At 52.1% G+C, this 16,092-nt stretch overlaps 1 protein-coding gene and 7 non-coding genes across 11 annotated transcripts in view; 3 read left to right on the top strand and 5 right to left on the bottom strand.

The window, feature by feature from the left end:
- Positions 1-16,092, bottom strand: part of LOC142821611 (uncharacterized) — a 201,383-nt gene that overhangs the window by 148,217 nt on the left and 37,074 nt on the right. The window lies entirely within an intron of this gene.
- On the top strand, positions 2,750-2,822 carry TRNAF-GAA (transfer RNA phenylalanine (anticodon GAA)). The gene has a single exon. It is a non-coding gene; the product is annotated as a tRNA-Phe (tRNA).
- TRNAV-AAC (transfer RNA valine (anticodon AAC)) lies at positions 7,524-7,598 on the bottom strand. The gene has a single exon. It is a non-coding gene; the product is annotated as a tRNA-Val (tRNA).
- TRNAK-CUU (transfer RNA lysine (anticodon CUU)) lies at positions 8,028-8,100 on the bottom strand. The gene has a single exon. It is a non-coding gene; the product is annotated as a tRNA-Lys (tRNA).
- Positions 10,471-10,544, bottom strand: TRNAM-CAU (transfer RNA methionine (anticodon CAU)). The gene has a single exon. It is a non-coding gene; the product is annotated as a tRNA-Met (tRNA).
- On the bottom strand, positions 12,729-12,810 carry TRNAS-UGA (transfer RNA serine (anticodon UGA)). The gene has a single exon. It is a non-coding gene; the product is annotated as a tRNA-Ser (tRNA).
- TRNAK-CUU (transfer RNA lysine (anticodon CUU)) lies at positions 14,979-15,051 on the top strand. The gene has a single exon. It is a non-coding gene; the product is annotated as a tRNA-Lys (tRNA).
- Positions 15,485-15,557, top strand: TRNAV-AAC (transfer RNA valine (anticodon AAC)). Its single transcript has one exon. It is a non-coding gene; the product is annotated as a tRNA-Val (tRNA).

Raw genomic sequence — 16,092 nt, 5'->3', positions numbered from 1 at the left:
AGGGTGATGTCACACTAGGCGTCTATTCCAGACACCTCCCCAGGCAGAAGAGGTGCCTGAGGCTTTTTAAACAATTAACAAAATCATCCAAAGCGCGGCTGGTTTCACACACAATCAGCCTCACCCACAGCTGGGAGGCAGTTTGCAGGGAGCTGAAAAGAAACAGAAGAGGGGAAACTGGAGCCTGGCAGAACCAAGTCTTGGGATTCTTCTGTATCCAGATGTGCTAAGCAGCTGGCAGCCAAGCTCCCAAGTGCTGGTCTGTTCCCACTCTCCCCAGGCAGGCAAATCCCCTCTGCTGGGTGTTACAGGCTGGACTTTGCCTGCCTGACTTTTAGCCAGGGAACTGCTCCCTGTGAGGCAAATGTGACACCCCCTGCACTGCAGAAACCAGCCCATTGCCTTATGGGAAGAGAAGGACCCCTTGGAAACAGCCCCTGGCTGGCTCTGTCTGTGGAAAAGAAAGAGCAAATCTTTACCACTGGAGAATGTGGGCATCGATCCCACTGCCTCTCACATGTGAAGTGAGCACTCAATGCCCATGTTCTCCAACTGCAGCTCAGTTCTCATCCCTTATTTTCACTGTCGGGGCTCAGTGGCCCCCTCCCTCTTCCTACCTGCTCTCCCAAAAGAGACAGACCTGGCTCCCCTTTCTTTGCCCCCAGCAATTGCCATGCTGCAAAGCAGAGAGTCATAGAACCATAGAGCTGGAAGAGACCTCCGAAGGCCATCAAGTCCAGCCCCTGTTCTAGAGAATGGAGATCTCAAATTCAGCACTCTCTGTGGTGCAATAGAAAACATGTTGCACTTTTAAGCTACAATAGTTAAAGTGAACCCACCAAGTCATTTGAAGATTGTGGGTTCCAGTCCCATGAGTGTCACTTTAGCTGCTTTCTCATTTCCAGGGCAGTTTTTACAGACCAGGCAATCCTTAGGGTGAAACTGGGGTGGAATGAGTCCAGACAGTTCCCAGCAGACCCCAGTGAGGATGGAGTGAAGGGCTGGTTCTTGGGGTTGGGGCTGGGGGTTGTTCTGAAAGGCTGCAGGTGCCGTTAGACCATTTTGTCCCTCCCTGTCTCTACTAGTGCTGAGCAACACTCAGGCTGTGTCTACACTGCACTGCTCTTCTGGAAAACCTACGCACATTTCAAAACTCAATTTGTGCAACATTTTATGCTGCTTTTTTTGGAAGAGGCTTTTCCGACATTTGGCCTGTGGACACTGGGCAAGTCACACAAGGGAGGCAGCAGGCAGAGCCGGCCCAATACACCAGCCTCCCAGGGCAGGGGAGGCCAAACCACAAGCCTCCAGCAGCTGCCTGGCCTGATTCATCTCCCCTTCCTAGGCTGGCACCAAAGGGCATTATCAGCTAACATCACCTTTCTCTGTCACGTGGGAGATGGGCTCATCGCAGGCATAGGCTGCACTTACCTGGGCACTAGCAATAAGAGAAGATGTTGGGTTTCTGGCTGGTTTTGAACCAGGGAACTTTTGTGTGTTATACAAACATGCTAATCACTACACCACAGAAACACACTTTGGTGCTGGTGGAACTGGGATGACTGTTCTGTTCCTAGCTCTTTCTAAAAGGGGACTGCACCTTGTGAACGCTCCACCTCTTGTTCTCAGGGAATCCACTAACCCGAGCTGCCAGCTCCTCATTTCCTCACCAGCCCCTTGATATTTGTAGCTCAAAGCTGGAGCTGCTGTGGAAGGAGGTGAAGCTACAGAAGCTGACAGGGGACAATCAGCGGGCGGAGGGTTATTTTTTCTTCCCCCCGCGGGCTGATGTGGCTAGAACTGAGGAGAAGAAAATCCTCTTCCCTTCTCCTCAGAAGATGGAAATTGCAGTTGGTTCTCTCTCAGGTTCTACTAAAGCTGGATTTTAGGACTAGACTTTTTCTTTCTAAAACCCTGGTGAAAACTGAGAGTGAATTGCTTGTAGACTGAGAATGTGAGTTAAAGAAGGGCATCACCCAGATGGGGCTTGAGCCCATGACCCTGAGATTAAGAGCCTTATGTTGTTTTGTTAACTGAGCTACCCAGATTGGCTACACCAACTCTTTTCATGCCCCTATGACAGGGTAGCAGGAGCCAAGTGCTCTCAACTTCCTGACTTGGCTCTTTCTTGCTTCCAGTGGGGGGTTCTGGTCTGTGGGGAGGTTTGAGCTCAAATCCCCCTCCTGACACACCCACTTCTTTTCCCACAAGAAACGGCCCCATTTCCATCTTTCCAGTGACAGGAGAAGGGGCCGGTTTTAAGATTTCTTGAGCAAGAACCCGCCAGTGTAGACCTAGTCCTGCAGTCAGAGTTCAAAGACTGTACCAAGAGGCTGGGAATGACATCCCTTGTTTCAGTATTTTTCTTCTATACAATTATCAAGCTATATTTAGCTAAGCTGTTTGTAAGCAACTGGCGGGTACCACAGTAGTGCACATCCGCACAAGCGCAAACGACCTCACTAGTGGTGCACATTATGAAACTCACTCCACCCATGGATGGAAAATCTCAGAGGGAACATGACCCGCCACCCATCTTCTTCCCTGCATTGGCAGCCACAGTCCCTTTCAGACACTGGGACACCCCGGGAAGAAAGGCAGGAATGGGGCCAAGTGCAAGTCAGGCTGAGGGGGGCAGGCAAAGCTCATCTTGCCTTGCAGGTCCACTGGCAGCAGCATCTCTCTTGTAGTCTGCTGAGAGAAAAATATGCCTGAGAGAAACATGGGCCTCAGAGAGCTTTCAGCCGTTGCCAAAGTAGCTTAGTTGGGAGAGCGTTAGACTGAAGATCTAAAGGTCCCTGGTTCAATCCCGGGCTTTGACAGAAGCCTTAGTCAGTGTGGCTTAGTCTCTTTTGGCATCTCTCCATCTCTGGCAGGCCAATATCTGCAGTCAGAGTTCAAAGGCTGTATCAAGAGGCTGGGAATGACATAATAAAGTTGATGATATTTCAGGGTTAGAAGTGGGAAAGGGGATTTCATGTCACCTCAGAGATTGTTGACACAGTAGAACAGGGCTCTTGGCTTCAGCTGCTCCCAGCCTTGCGTCTCTGTTTTTAATTCCATGCCCCCAGAAATGAACAGTAACAGAGCCTGCCTCGGACTAAATCTGAGGCTTCCCCATACTGAGGACACGCTATTTCTATTTTCTTAGACTGGAAGTTATTATGTTGATTTAAGCAATTTCAAAATAGTTTCCAAGTATACACATGTCCTTATAGTCCTGGTCTTCACAACATCCTCTGGCAAGGAGTTCCACAGGTTGACTGTGCGTTGTGTGAAGAAATTGTTCCTTTTGTTTGTTTTCAACCTGCTAATATCATGATGCATCCTTAGTTCTTCTATTATGGGAACAAGAAAAATACCTTTGCTTATTTACAGTCTCAAAACAGCCATGATTTATAGACCTCTATTTTATTTCCACTCTGTCTTCATCTTTCTAAGATGAAAAGTCCCAATCTCTCTTCATGTGGCAGCTGATCCAAACCTTTCATCATTTTTGTTGTGCTTGTCTGAAGTTTCCAATGCCAAGGTATGGGTTTTTTGTTGGGGGCGGGGGGTAAGGCAACCACATTTCCAGTCAGTGCTCAAGTTGTGGGCACAGCATGGATTTACAGAGATGTAATATGATAGTCACTGTCTTATTGTCAAGGCCTTTAAAAATAATTTCTAACATCCCATTTGTGGCTCTACATGGAGTGGATGTTTTTAGAGAGCTCTCCAGCTGTGACTTGTTGTAGGCAGATTTGTTTCCATTTAGTATGTGTGTTACTAATTGTTTATACTAATTATACGGATTAATTGCCAGACTCAAAGCTCACAGCAATTTTCCATGAAAAGGTGTTTTCCCCTCCCCATCATGGTGCTGGAAAAAGAGTTAGTAACAGAATAGTTAGCCAAGATAAGCACTTTCGTAGCTTTCTGTGGTGTAGTGGGTATGATGTTTGCCAAACATGCAAAAGGTCGTTGGTTCACAGCCAGGCAGAAACAGTGTGTCTGCTTTCACTGCAGCTCCCCTTGGTGACCAGGAAAGCGCAGCTCATGCTGCCCAACCTGTGCCTGGGAGGCTAGGTATGGGGTCAGCTCTTCCTGCTGGTCCAAGGAGAAAGCAAGGCAGGAATGGAAGCCAAGCTGAGGGAGGCAGACCAGAAGCTCAGGAGTTGAGGAGAGTCCGTTCCCCCCCCCCCCCCCGCTGCCCCTTGTTCTGCCAAATCCTGTGGGGTGGGGCTGCTTATGGGGAGGCAGAGTCCTGTGTCTGTCTCAGGGCATCCCAGGGATGCTCTTTGCTGCTCAGGAGAAGAAGGGGGCTCTGAGTGGAAAGAAAACAAGCAAAGCTGGTCCCAGGGGGGCATGAGCTGGTGCTCCAGCTGAGGGAGTGGTGGTTGGTGCAGGTCCCATGGTGTAAGGAACAGCCCTTAGCCCTGGGGAGTCCTGCAAGCTGAGTTCAAATCTCATTGGGACCTGCCACTGTTTGGCTGCAGAACCCTTCCACTCCCACTGCTTTGTTTTCCTTCCCCTTAGGTTCTTAGGTTCATGAGACCGTTTCTTACCCCTCACACTGGGTGTCTGCTGCTGCTCAGTGGGTGGCTGGGATGTGCTGGGACCCTGGGCTTGCAGGATGCTGAGGTTTCATGTTTCTTGCTGCTGCCCCTGATGCCCTCTTCTTTGGTCCCAGCAGGTGCCAGGCTCTGCCTCTTGCCCCCGTGGTGCTCAAGGGAATGCGCATCAGGCCAGGCTGACTGGCCAAGGAACAGCAGGAGCCCTGTCCCAGGAGGGGAAGGAGGGGCCAGTGTGTGTGAGGGCGTCACCCAGACAGGCAGCCCCAGGCTGGGAGGACAGAGCTGCCCCACATCTCTAGCGCTCCTGAGGCCCAGAGGGTCCCAGCACAGACACAAGAGCAGCAACCTTGGCCAATGGCCCCAGGTTTGCAGGGACCGTCCCTGGCTCCCCGCTCGGATTGGCCAGGGGAGCACATTGGTGCCAACAAATTGCTCATGTGGCGCCATGTTCCAGCCAGGCCGACAGGGAGCGTTTCTTTTGGTGCCACCTGATGCCCACAAATGTGGCCCTTGTACCCACCCCCCTGCTTTTCCCCTGGCCCCCATGGGGCTGGCAGGAAAGCGGCCCAGGGCCAGGCAGGAACCAGGGGAAAGCAGGAGGCAGGAAGAGCCTCAGACTGGAGCCCAGCTCCCCAGAGGAGCATTTCCGATATGAGTGTTTACTGACAGTGTCCGTCTCTGGTCTGATTTCACAGTGTGGTGAGACACTGGCACCCACAGCAGCATGGATGGGGCGGCTGGATGGAGTGGCTGGCGGGCGGCCGGTAGGAGCAGTGGCAAGTGGCCAATGGAGAGGGTGAGCCTCATTTGCATTTCTAATGAGCCACCATTGTTGTGGAAGAGGCTCTTGTGCATAAACTTGAGGAGCATCTACACTGCACGCGCGTTCTTAAGCAACTAAATTTATGGCAAAACGTAGGAAAAGAGGGCTTCTTGGGCTGATGTGGCTAGAACTGAGGAGAAGAAAATCCTCTTCCCTTCTCCTCAGAAGATGGAAATTGCAGTTTGCAGGATTCAGAGTCCTGAGTGCTGCCCCTTACACCATAGGACCTGTGGTGTGAAAGTGCAGTGGACACCTCTGACTCTCAGCTCTCAGGCTGGCCTCTGCTCTCCTGGCTCCCTCCAGCTACTTCATCTCCCAGGACTCCCTGTAAGAAATGTGTCACTTTCACCCCTGGGAGCAGCTCAGCCAGGCAAAGGGGCTGCCTGGGGCAGGACATTAGCCCTGGAGGGCAGGGGTGGGTGTGGCAGTGACATCACAAGGGCCTTTTGCAGCCCCTCAGCTTATTGGCTAATGGAGGTTGAGCGGTGATGACCTCACAGAGAGTCCATGACAATGGCCAGGTGGGACAGGCTGCAGGGCAGGGGCCATCTCAGAGGCCCCCCCCCCATGGCTTTGCTGCAGGGAGTCTCCTTGAGAGTTGCCCTTGAGGCCTTTTCGGAGCCTTCTCCTTTCCCATGACTAACTGACCTAGATGACAGATGTTGCTGTGGAGAAGGGAAGTGCCTCCAAGAAGACTGGCTCTAATGTGAAAGGGGAATTAGCTCAAATGGTAGAGCGCTTGCTTAGCATGCGAGAGGCAGTGGGATCGATGCCCACATTCTCCAACTGCAGCTCAGCTCTTATCCCTTATTTTCACTGTCCAGGGCTCAGTGGCCCCCTCCCTCTTCCTACCTGCTCTCCCAAAAGAGACAGACCTGGCTCCCCTTTCTTTGCCCCCAGCAATTGCCATGCTGCAAAGCAGAGAGTGGAGATATCAGGCTCTGTGGTGCAATGGAAAGCATGTTGGACTTTTAAGCTGCAACAAAATACAGGACTATGTAGCACTTTAAAGACTAACAAGATGGTTTATTAGATGATGAGCTTTCGTGCGCCAGACCCACTTCCTCAGATCAAATAGTGGAAGAAAATTGTCACCACCATATATATCAAAGGATACAATTAAAAAAACTGAACACATATGAAAAGGACAAGTCAAATTTCAGAACAGAACGGGGATGCCGGGGGGGAAGGTAAATGTCTGTGAGCTAATGATATTAGAGGTGATAATTGGGGAAGCTATCTTTGTAATGGGTAAGATAACTAGAGTCTTTGTTAGGACCCCGCCGTAAAGTGTCGAATTTTAGCATGAATAACAGTTCAGAGGATTCCCTTTAAAGTGCAGTTTTAAAAGGCTTTTGAAGCAGGATGCAGGTAATTAAGCCATTGAGATAATGTCCTTTCTGGTTGAAATGGCAAGAAACTGGTTTTTTTCTGTATTTTGTTTCAGCTACCCTAGACTAACATGGCTACTTTTCTATCACTATTTTAAGCTGCAGTGATTCATGTGAGCCCAACTAGACATTCAAAGTTTGTGGGTTCAAGTCCCACGAGTGTCACTTTAGCTGCTTTCTCATTTCCAGGGCGCAGCTTTTACAGAACAGGCAATCCTTAGGGTGAAACTGGGGTGGGCTTGAGTCCAGACAGTTCCCAGCAGACCCCAGTGAGGATGGAGGGAAGGGCTGGTTCTCGCGGTTGGGGCTGGGAGTTGTTCTGAAAGGCTTCAGGTGCCATTAGATTGTTTTATCCCTCCCTGTCTCCTACCAATGCTGAGCAACACTCAGGCTATGTCTGCCCTACACTGCTCTTCTGGGAAAAGCTACGCAAACTTCAATTTGTGCAGCTTTTTCTTCTGCTTTTTTTTTTTTTTTTTTGGAAGAGGCTTTTCGGACATTTGGCCTGTTACACTGGGCAAGTCACACAAGGGAGGCAGCAGGCAGAGCCAGCCCAATGCACCAGCCCCCCAGGGCGGGGAGGCCAAGGCACAAGCAGCTGCCCGGCCTCATTTACCTGGCTTCCCCAGGTTGGCACCCAGGGGCATTATCAGCTGACGTTACCCCCCCTCTGTCACATGAGTGTTGGGCTCATCAACAGGCTGGTCAGCAACAGCTGCAGTTACCTGGGCACCACAATAAGAGAAGACCCTGTGTTTCTGCCTGGTTTTGAACCAGGAACTTTTTGCATGTTAGGCAAACATGATAACCACTACACCACAGAAAAACATTTCAAGGGATGGAACTTGGCTGACTGTTCTGTTTCTAGCTCTTTCTAACACCCTGCTCTGCAGGGGAGGGGGATGCTCCTTGTGAACACTCCACCTCTTGTTCTCAGGGAAGTGCCTAATTTCCTCACCAGCCCCTTGAGATTTGTAGCCCAAAGCTGGAGCTGCTGTGGAAGGAGGTAAAGCTACAGAAGCTGACAGGGGACAATCAGCGGGCGGAGGGTTATTTTTTCTCCCCCCTGGGTTGATGTGGCTAGAACTGAGGAGAAGAAAATCCTCTTCCCTTCTCCTCAGAAGATGGAAATTGCAGTTGGTTCTCTCTTTGGTTCTACTAAAGCTGGACCCCAGGACTAGACTTTTTCTTTCTAAAACCCTGGTGAAAACTGAGCCAACTTCTCACAGGCTGAGAATGTGAGATAAGGAAGGGCATCGCCCAGCATGGGGCTTGAACCCATGACCCTGAGATTAAGAGTCTCATGCTCTACCAACTGAGCTAGCCAGACTGGGTGGGAAAAGTTTCCTAATATCCCATCTCAGGGGAACAGGAGCCAAGTGTTCTCCACTGACTGACTCAAGGCTCTTTCTTGCCCCTAACTGGGGCTCTGGTCTGTGGAGAGGTATGAACTCGAACCCCACTCCCGACACACCCACTTCTTTCCCCACAAGGAACGGCCCCATTTCCATCTCTCCAGGGACAGGAGAAGGGCTCTGGCCTGGTGTCTGCAAAATGCTCAGCCTGTTTCATTTTCTGCAGGAGTGAGTGGGATCCATGCGCCATGTTCCCCAGTGAGAGGTATGTGTCTTCTTCCCCCCTTTCCACAGACACAGCAGGCCAGGGGGCTATGAGCCTCCAGAGGCCCCTTCCTACCTGGCCTCCCACAAAGCTGGGGTGAAAAGCTGCTAGACCCCAGCCCTCCTGGGCCAAGCCATGGCAGAGGTAGCAGGATTCACTCCCGTCTTCTCCTGCCTGTGCCCTGGTACTGAGGGGCCGGCCCCTTTCCTGCTGCCCCAACTCTTATTCCCACAATGCACTTTGTGCAGGGGCCATTGGTCTTTCTGCCAAGGTGTGTGGCTGGGAGCCAGGACTCAGGACCCTTCCTAAAATATACAAATCCCCCATCCCTCCCAGGGGCCAGGTGAGTGACTTGCCTTGCATATGTGACAGCATCAGACCCCTCCCACCCGTCTGCTCAGTGTGCAGACCAAGCCCAAGGGTAGCACCTGGGTTGTGTGTTACACAAAAGCCTCTTGTTCCCTGCCCAGTTCCCAACACTGGCTGCTGATGCTAACTTCTATGGGGGTGTAGCTCAGTGATAGAGTCTTTGACTGTAGCTCAACTGGTCCTTGTCTCAACTCCAAGTGCCCCCTTGGAAAAAATTCCTTCTAGTGTAAACATTTTCCTTTCCAGTTCCATCACATTCTGGCTTTACATTGCTTGAGGTTCTTGACATTAATAAGATCCCTTAATGCAGAGCTACTCAACTTTGGGATCCCTGCAGCCATAATCAAAGGCATTTAACCAGGATGGACAGGGCAGGTGTCCCTAGCTGGTGTATTCCAGAAGCTGGGAATGGGATCACTTAATAACTGTCTGTCCTGAGGATTCCCTCGGGACAATGAAATTGGCTGCTGTTGTGAGTCAGGATCCTGGGCTAGTTGGGCAACTGGCATGGCCCAGTCTGGCTGCTTTGATGTTGTGTTTGGTTTCTGTTCTTGTCCCCTCTGGGCAAGGGAGAAGGGACCCCTCATCCTGCGAAAGGCTAGTGCAGGTGAGCAAAGAAGCATGTGCCTGTGTCCTATATTGTATTATTGTAGTAATAAACATTTAGATGTTAGATGCTAAAGGATTGGCTCAGCGTGATTTGTGGGTAAAATCCAGAGGGTAAATTGACCAGGGATCTGGCTTAAAGGTGAGTTCAAGGGGAAACCTCACAAAGGAGATTCCAGGCAGCCAGGCCATGGGGGTCTCTGAGGTTGCTCTGTGAGGTCACTGCCTCCCAGCCAATGAGCTGAGGTGCTGTAAAAGTTCCTTGTGATGTCACTGCTGCCTTGCAGGCTCATGTCCTGCCCCTGGCCAGCCCCTTGGCATGTGTGAGCTGCTCTCCCTGCCCCCCTCACTCAGGGCTGGTTCTGGGGCTCAAGCAGGGAACATCAGAGGCTGCTCAGGGGGCCACATTGCTAGGCCAGGGGCCCTCCTGTGGGGCTGTGAGTGTTGCTGTCCCTGCTGTACAGACAGAGTCTCAGCAGGCTGCAGCAGCGGGAGACACTTCCCTGATTTCGGGAGGGAGACGAGATGAAAAGGCCCATGACTTGGAGCCAGCTACAGATACCCATGGAAAGCTGATTTTCAGAGGAGTGTGATCAGCCCTTCCTGTGTATCTGGCTTCTTCAAAGTCTGCTCCCAAATACTCTTCCCTTCCTCGACAGGTGAACCTCACCCCGGCTGAGCAGCCCTCCCTGAAACAGCATCCCATGGGCAAGGAAGCCAAAGCCCCCTGCCCACTGAGCTGTAGCTTTCTGTGCCCAGGGAGCCAGACACCACCTGGGCTCGATGGCTGGAGGGAAGTGGGGAACAGCTGCACTTTGGGAGTTAAAAGTGTTGTCTGGAAACATAAAGAGCCATTTTAAAGACACTTTGGATGAGGCCACCATGGCTTAGCTGGCTCTCCTGTCCCAGTAATTGCAGTCAGAGCCCTGCCTTGCCAGTGCCAGCAGCTTCTGCAGGGGCTCCAGGCTTGTGATTTCCTTGTTCCCAATACCCCTCTCCAATCAGCCTTTTCCTGAACCAGGAGTTCCATGGGTGGCCACTGGCCAGGGGAGGCCTTTTCTGTGTCCCAAAAGGGCATAAGTAAGTGTGAGCAAAGGTTACAACAAGGCACCACTGGGAGTTGAACCCAGGATCTCCTGTTTATGAGGCAGGTGCTTTAGCCAGCTAAGCCATGGTGCCCTCCTCCAAAGGGTCTTTAAAACGGCTCTTTATGTTTCCAGACAACACTTTTAACTCCCAAAGAGCAGCCGTTCCCCACTTCCCTCCAGCTCTTGCCATGACTCAAGGCCTGCGCAGCCCAAGACATTTGCTCCAAAACAGAACTGGATAATTTAATGCAGGGAAGGTTAATCAATGGCATTTAACCAGGATGCACAGGGCAGGTGTCCCTAGCTGGTGTATTCTAGAAGCTGGGAATGGGCGACAGGAGGGGTCACTTAACAATTGTCTGTCCTGAGGATTCCCACTGGGCAATGAAATTGGCTGCTGTTGTGAGACAGGATCCTGGGCTAGTTGGACAACTGGCATGGCCCAGTCTGGCTGTTCTGATGTTCTGTTTGGTTTCTGTTCTTGTCCCCTCTGGGCAATGGAAAATGGACCCGCATCCTGAAGGGGACAGAAAGTGGTCTGTGAAAGGCAAGGGTAGCTAAGGAGAGGTGCATGTTCATGTTCATGTGTCCGTGATGGTCTAGTGGCTAAGATTCAGCACTTTCATTGCTGAGGTCTGGGTTCAATTCTCAGTCAGGGAAGCCAGCTTCATCTGTACTCATGAAATATGCTGAGTCTTCGCCCTTTTCCATCATCGGGAGGGCCTGTGGGTTGAGGGAAGGGAGGGGCTGGGGTGCCAGTGGGACACACTGGGGGAGACACTCCCAGCAACCAAGCACATTTCTCAGGCAGCCCCTTCCCTGCGCAGGCGGTACAGGTCTTACGCCTGGGTGAATAAGAGCTTGTGGGGACTGGCCAGGGCTTCAAGCAGGCAGCTCCCATTGGCCACAAACAAGCTGGGAGCAGGGACCAGGCCTGAAGCCTTTTCCTCTACAGCTGAGAGACACAAAGGGCCCAGCAGCCCCTTCTCTCAGCTGTGCGTGGGGGCAGGGCGAGCAGGGAATCTGCCTGAGGCTTCTTGCTGCCATGTTGGGTGGCTTCATGGGCTGGATCCAGCCCGCTGGCCTGTATTGGCCTGGCTTAGAGGGAACCTTGGCTCTGGGCTGTGGGGGAGGGGCGCTGTGGAAAGGCCAGTCTGGCCTTCCTGGGCAGGGCATGACGACATGTGGCCCGGCTGCCACACATCCCAGACAGGCTTTTTAAAGGCAAAGTAGCTCAGTTAGACGAGCATTAGACTGATGCTCTAAAAGTTCCTGGTTCAATCCCAGGCTTTGGCATGTGCTAACAGGGGCTAGTAACTTCAATTGTTAATGGGTTAGCTTAGAGCTGTCATCACAAGCTACTGTGTAAGAGGAAAGTTGAGCTACAGGCTGGGTATCTATCCTTCCAGGGGGAAGGTACAAGGGCTACACTTGCAGGAAATCAGGTGCTACCCTAAGAAACACTCCCTGTTGGCCTGGCTGGACGATGGCACTGCATGTTATTAGCACCAATGTGTCCTCCTGCGCCTGAGGAACACTAGAGATGTCAGGCAGCTTTGTCCTCCCAGCCTGAGTCTGTCTGGGCCAGACACTGGCCCCTCTCTTTCTAGGACAGGGCTCCTGCTGTTCCTTGCTTTACTCAGCCTGGGAATTGGGCTTATCCCAAGCAGCAGGAGCTGTGTTTACCTGGGGAGCCACAATAAGAGCAGAACCCCTGTTCCACTTTCTGCCTGGCTTTGAACCAGGAGCCTTTTCCACATTAAGCAAACATGATAACCACCACCCCACAGAAACATGCTTGTCAGTTTTTTTCTGTACATAAACTTGGACAAATATTCTGTTACTAATTCTTTGCCCAAGGCAGAGCAAGAGCAGGGAACAAGACCCCCCCCCCCCAATACTTCTCTAGACCCTTTGCTTCCAACACGGCGGAGGGGGGGGGGGGGCTGTGTGCCTCAGGAGGAGTGACCCACATCATATCCCCAGCATTTCTGCCCTTCATGACAGGCCCAGACGCTCCATCCTCTCACTCAACTCCTATCACACACTGGAGCAGGAGAGCCCCCAGGGGTAGGGCTGAGCCATGTGGTGCTGGGCAAGGGGCAGAGGCTGCAGGAGCTGAGAGTTTCCCTAGAGCTCTGGGACCCATAATGAGGCACCATGCGCCGTGTCTCTCTCGGAAGGCGCAGAAAGGGATTGACTGGGGACATGGAGAGAGTCTCAGGGTTTGTGCAGCTTGTTGCTCTGGTTAGGGGTGTGGCCAAAACACAGGCCTCGCTGTGAGCAGGATTTGAACCTGCGCAGGGAAACCCTATTGGATTTCAAGTCCAACGCCTTAACCACTCAGCCATCACAGCTGTGAACATAGCAATGTCCCAAGACCAAGGAAACTGGTAACTAATCCCAGTGCCTAGACCTCACCTCACCTACCCCACAGAATTCACACAGCAAACCTGGCTCCCAGAACACAGGGGAAGCATGGGGGCTCCTTGCTGGGCCATGGGGTGAAGCATCAAACCAGCCTCCTCCTGTGGGGCTGTGAGTGTTGCTGTCCCTGCTGTACAGACAGGGCCATAGAGCCAGGGAGAGGTTCACTGAACAAGCCAAGGGCACCCAGTGAGTTAGAGCCCAGCCCTGCCCCCAGCTCCCTGCCCCACAGACCAATGTGCTGACTCCCTGGCTGCCCTGGGGCTATTTGCATTGGCCTCTTTTGCTGTCTTTTCTGCTGTGAGACATTGGAACAGTTGGCCAGGGCGTCCTGCAGTTCCCATCTCCCTCTGTGCAGGTGCTGTCCAGAGCCCCGACTAGCAAATGCTGACACTGCTGTTAGGTCCAGACCAGAGGTGAGTGTTTAAGGGTTATTTCGGAAGAAGGGTTTTCTCCCCAAATAACTGCATCTAAACACTGTTTTTTATTTCATAATAAAGTATTTTGAAACAGCACCCGGACGCGATTATGCAAATGTAACGCAGGATATTTAAATCCCGGTTTCATTTACAATTTCGAATGTCTCCATTTGCATCCCTCTCCTGAAGGAGACTGCAAGTGTCGACATGTCCTGGGTGTTGCAACCTCCCAGCACTCACCTGATGTTCCCTCCCCGCTGCCTGAAGCCGTTTGGGAGTCCTCCTGCATCTCCTGGCACTGCAGGTCATCAGCGTTGTCATCCTGAAGCTGCCGCCGCTGCTGCCCAGGTGTCTCCATCCCAGACTCCACAACTATCCCTGGAGACAGGGGCTCCCCACACCCCAGGATTCGGTCCAGTTCCTCACAGTATGCACAGTGCTGCGGTGCTTCCCCAGAGCGGGACCTGCCCTCACAGGCCCTCACATACCCCTCCCGCAATTCGTTGACCTTGGGTCTGACTTGGGCTAGGATGCAGGAGTGGGGAGGTGGCCTTTCTCTGCAAGGCCATCAGCCATTGAGCCATATGTTAGATAATTTCATGGAGGTTAGGTCCATAAAAGGCTATTAGCCAGGGGATAAAATGGTGTCCTTGGCCTCTGTTTGTCAGAGGCTGAAGACGGATGGCAGGAGACAAATCGCTTGATCGTTGTCTTCGGTCCACCCCCTCTGGGGCACCTGGCACTGGCCACTGTCGGCAGACAGGACACTGGGCTAGATGGACCTTCGGTCTGACCCAGTATGGCCGTTCTTATGTTTTTATGTTCATAAATGTCTGCATTCGTCCACCTGGACTGCCGGGCCTGCAGAGACTCCCCCTCGGATCACAGCTCCAAGAGGGTCTTTATCTCTGGCCCAGACACTGACAGTGCCCAGTGTTTCTGCCCCTTGCTTGGTCCTGTGATGTGTCCCTGAAGGGGTCTCTGGGGTCTTGTGCCTGAGACATGGCTCTCCGAAAGGCAGACGTGCTCGATCTTAGGCAAAGGACCCAGAAACAACACTTTACGGCAAAAAACACAAGGACGGCTCTTAGTCCTCATCCCTGGGCCACAAAGAGTATCCAGAAGTCACTTCCCCACCTCTCCCTTGGCTGCTCTAGAGCTTAGTCCAAAGTCTGATAAACTCTACTCTCCCACCCAACAACCTCTGGGACTCCTCTCCTGCCCAGCTCCTTAAACCCTGGAGTGTGCAGGGCAGTCACTACCCCACCGTCACCACTTCTGGTCTCTGCCTAATAGCCAAGAAGTTCTGCTTTACCCAAACCACACAGGCACCCTCTCGCCTCTGGCTGGCCTCATGTGTCTGTGGAAAAGGGGAAGAGGACACATACCTCTCACTGGGGAACAGGGCACAACCATCCCACTCCTTCCTGCAGAAAATAAAACAGGCTGAGCATTTTGCAGAGACCAGGCCAGAGCCCTTCTCCTGTCCCTGGAGAGATGGAAATGGGGCCGTTCCTTGTGGGGAAAGAAGTGGGTGTGTCGGGAGTGGGGTTCGAGTTCAAACCTCTCCACAGACCAGAACCCCACATTATGGGCAAGAAAGAGCCTTGAGTCAGGCAGTGGAGAACACTTGGCTCCTGTTCCCCTGAGATGGGATATTAGGAAGCATTTCCCACACAGCCTGGCTAGCTCAGTTGGTAGAGCATGTGACTCTTAATCTCAGGGTCATGGGTTCAAACCCCATGCTGGGCAGAGCCCTTCCTTAACTCACATTCTCAGCCTGTAAGCAATTGGCTCTCAGTTTTCACCAGGGTTTTAGAAAGAAAAAGTCTAGTCCTGGGGTCCAGCTTTAGTAGAACCAAAGAGAGAACCAACTGCAATTTCCATCTTCTGAGGAGAAGGGAAGAGGATTTTCTTCTTCTCAGTTCTAGCCACATCAGCCCAGGGGGGAGAAAAAATAACCCTTCACCGGCTGATTGTCCCCCATCAGCTTCTGTAGCTTCACCTCCTTCCACAGCAGCTCCAGCTTTGAGCTACAAATCTCAAGGGGCTGGTGAGGAAATTAGGCACTTCCCTGAGAACAAGAGGTGGAGTGTTCACAAGGAGCATCCCCCTCCTCTGCAGAGCAGGGTGTTAGAAAGAGCTAGGAACAGAACAGTCAGCCAAGTTCCATCCCTTGAAATGTGTTTCTGTGGTGTAGTGGTTATCATGTTTGCCTAACACGCAAAAGGTCCCTGGTAAAAATCCAGGCAGAAACACAGGGTCTTCTCTTATTGCGGTGCCCAGGTAACTGCAGCTGCTGCTGACCAGCCTGTTGATGAGCCCAATGCTCATGTGACGGGGGGTAACGTCAGCTGATAATGCCCCTGGGTGCCAACCTGGGGAAGCCAGATAAATTAGGCCAGGCAGCTGCTTGTGCCTTGGCCTCCCCTGCCCTAGGAGGCTGGTACATTGGGCCGGCTCTGCCTGCTGCCTCCCTTGTGTGACTTGCCCAGTGTAACAGGCCAAATGTCGGAAAAGCCTCTTCCAAAAAAACAAACAGACAAAAAAAAAGCAGAAGAAAAAGCTGCACAAATTGGGTTTTGAAGTTTGCGTAGCTTTTCCCAGAAGAGCAGTGTAGGGCAGACAAAGCCTGAGTGTTGCTCAGCACTGGTAGGAGACAGGGAAGGATGAAACGATCTAATGGCACCTGAAGCCTTTCAGAACAACTCCCAGCCCCAACCGCAAGAACCAGCCCTTCCCTCCATCCTCACTGGGGTCTGCTGGGAACTGTCTGGACTCAAGCCAACCCAG

This window comes from Pelodiscus sinensis, chromosome 31, assembly GCF_049634645.1.
Source record: "Pelodiscus sinensis isolate JC-2024 chromosome 31, ASM4963464v1, whole genome shotgun sequence".
Classification (NCBI taxonomy): domain Eukaryota; kingdom Metazoa; phylum Chordata; order Testudines; family Trionychidae; genus Pelodiscus; species Pelodiscus sinensis.
The sequence above is the reverse complement of the archived record's forward strand: the minus strand, read 5'-3'. Positions and strand labels throughout refer to the sequence as shown.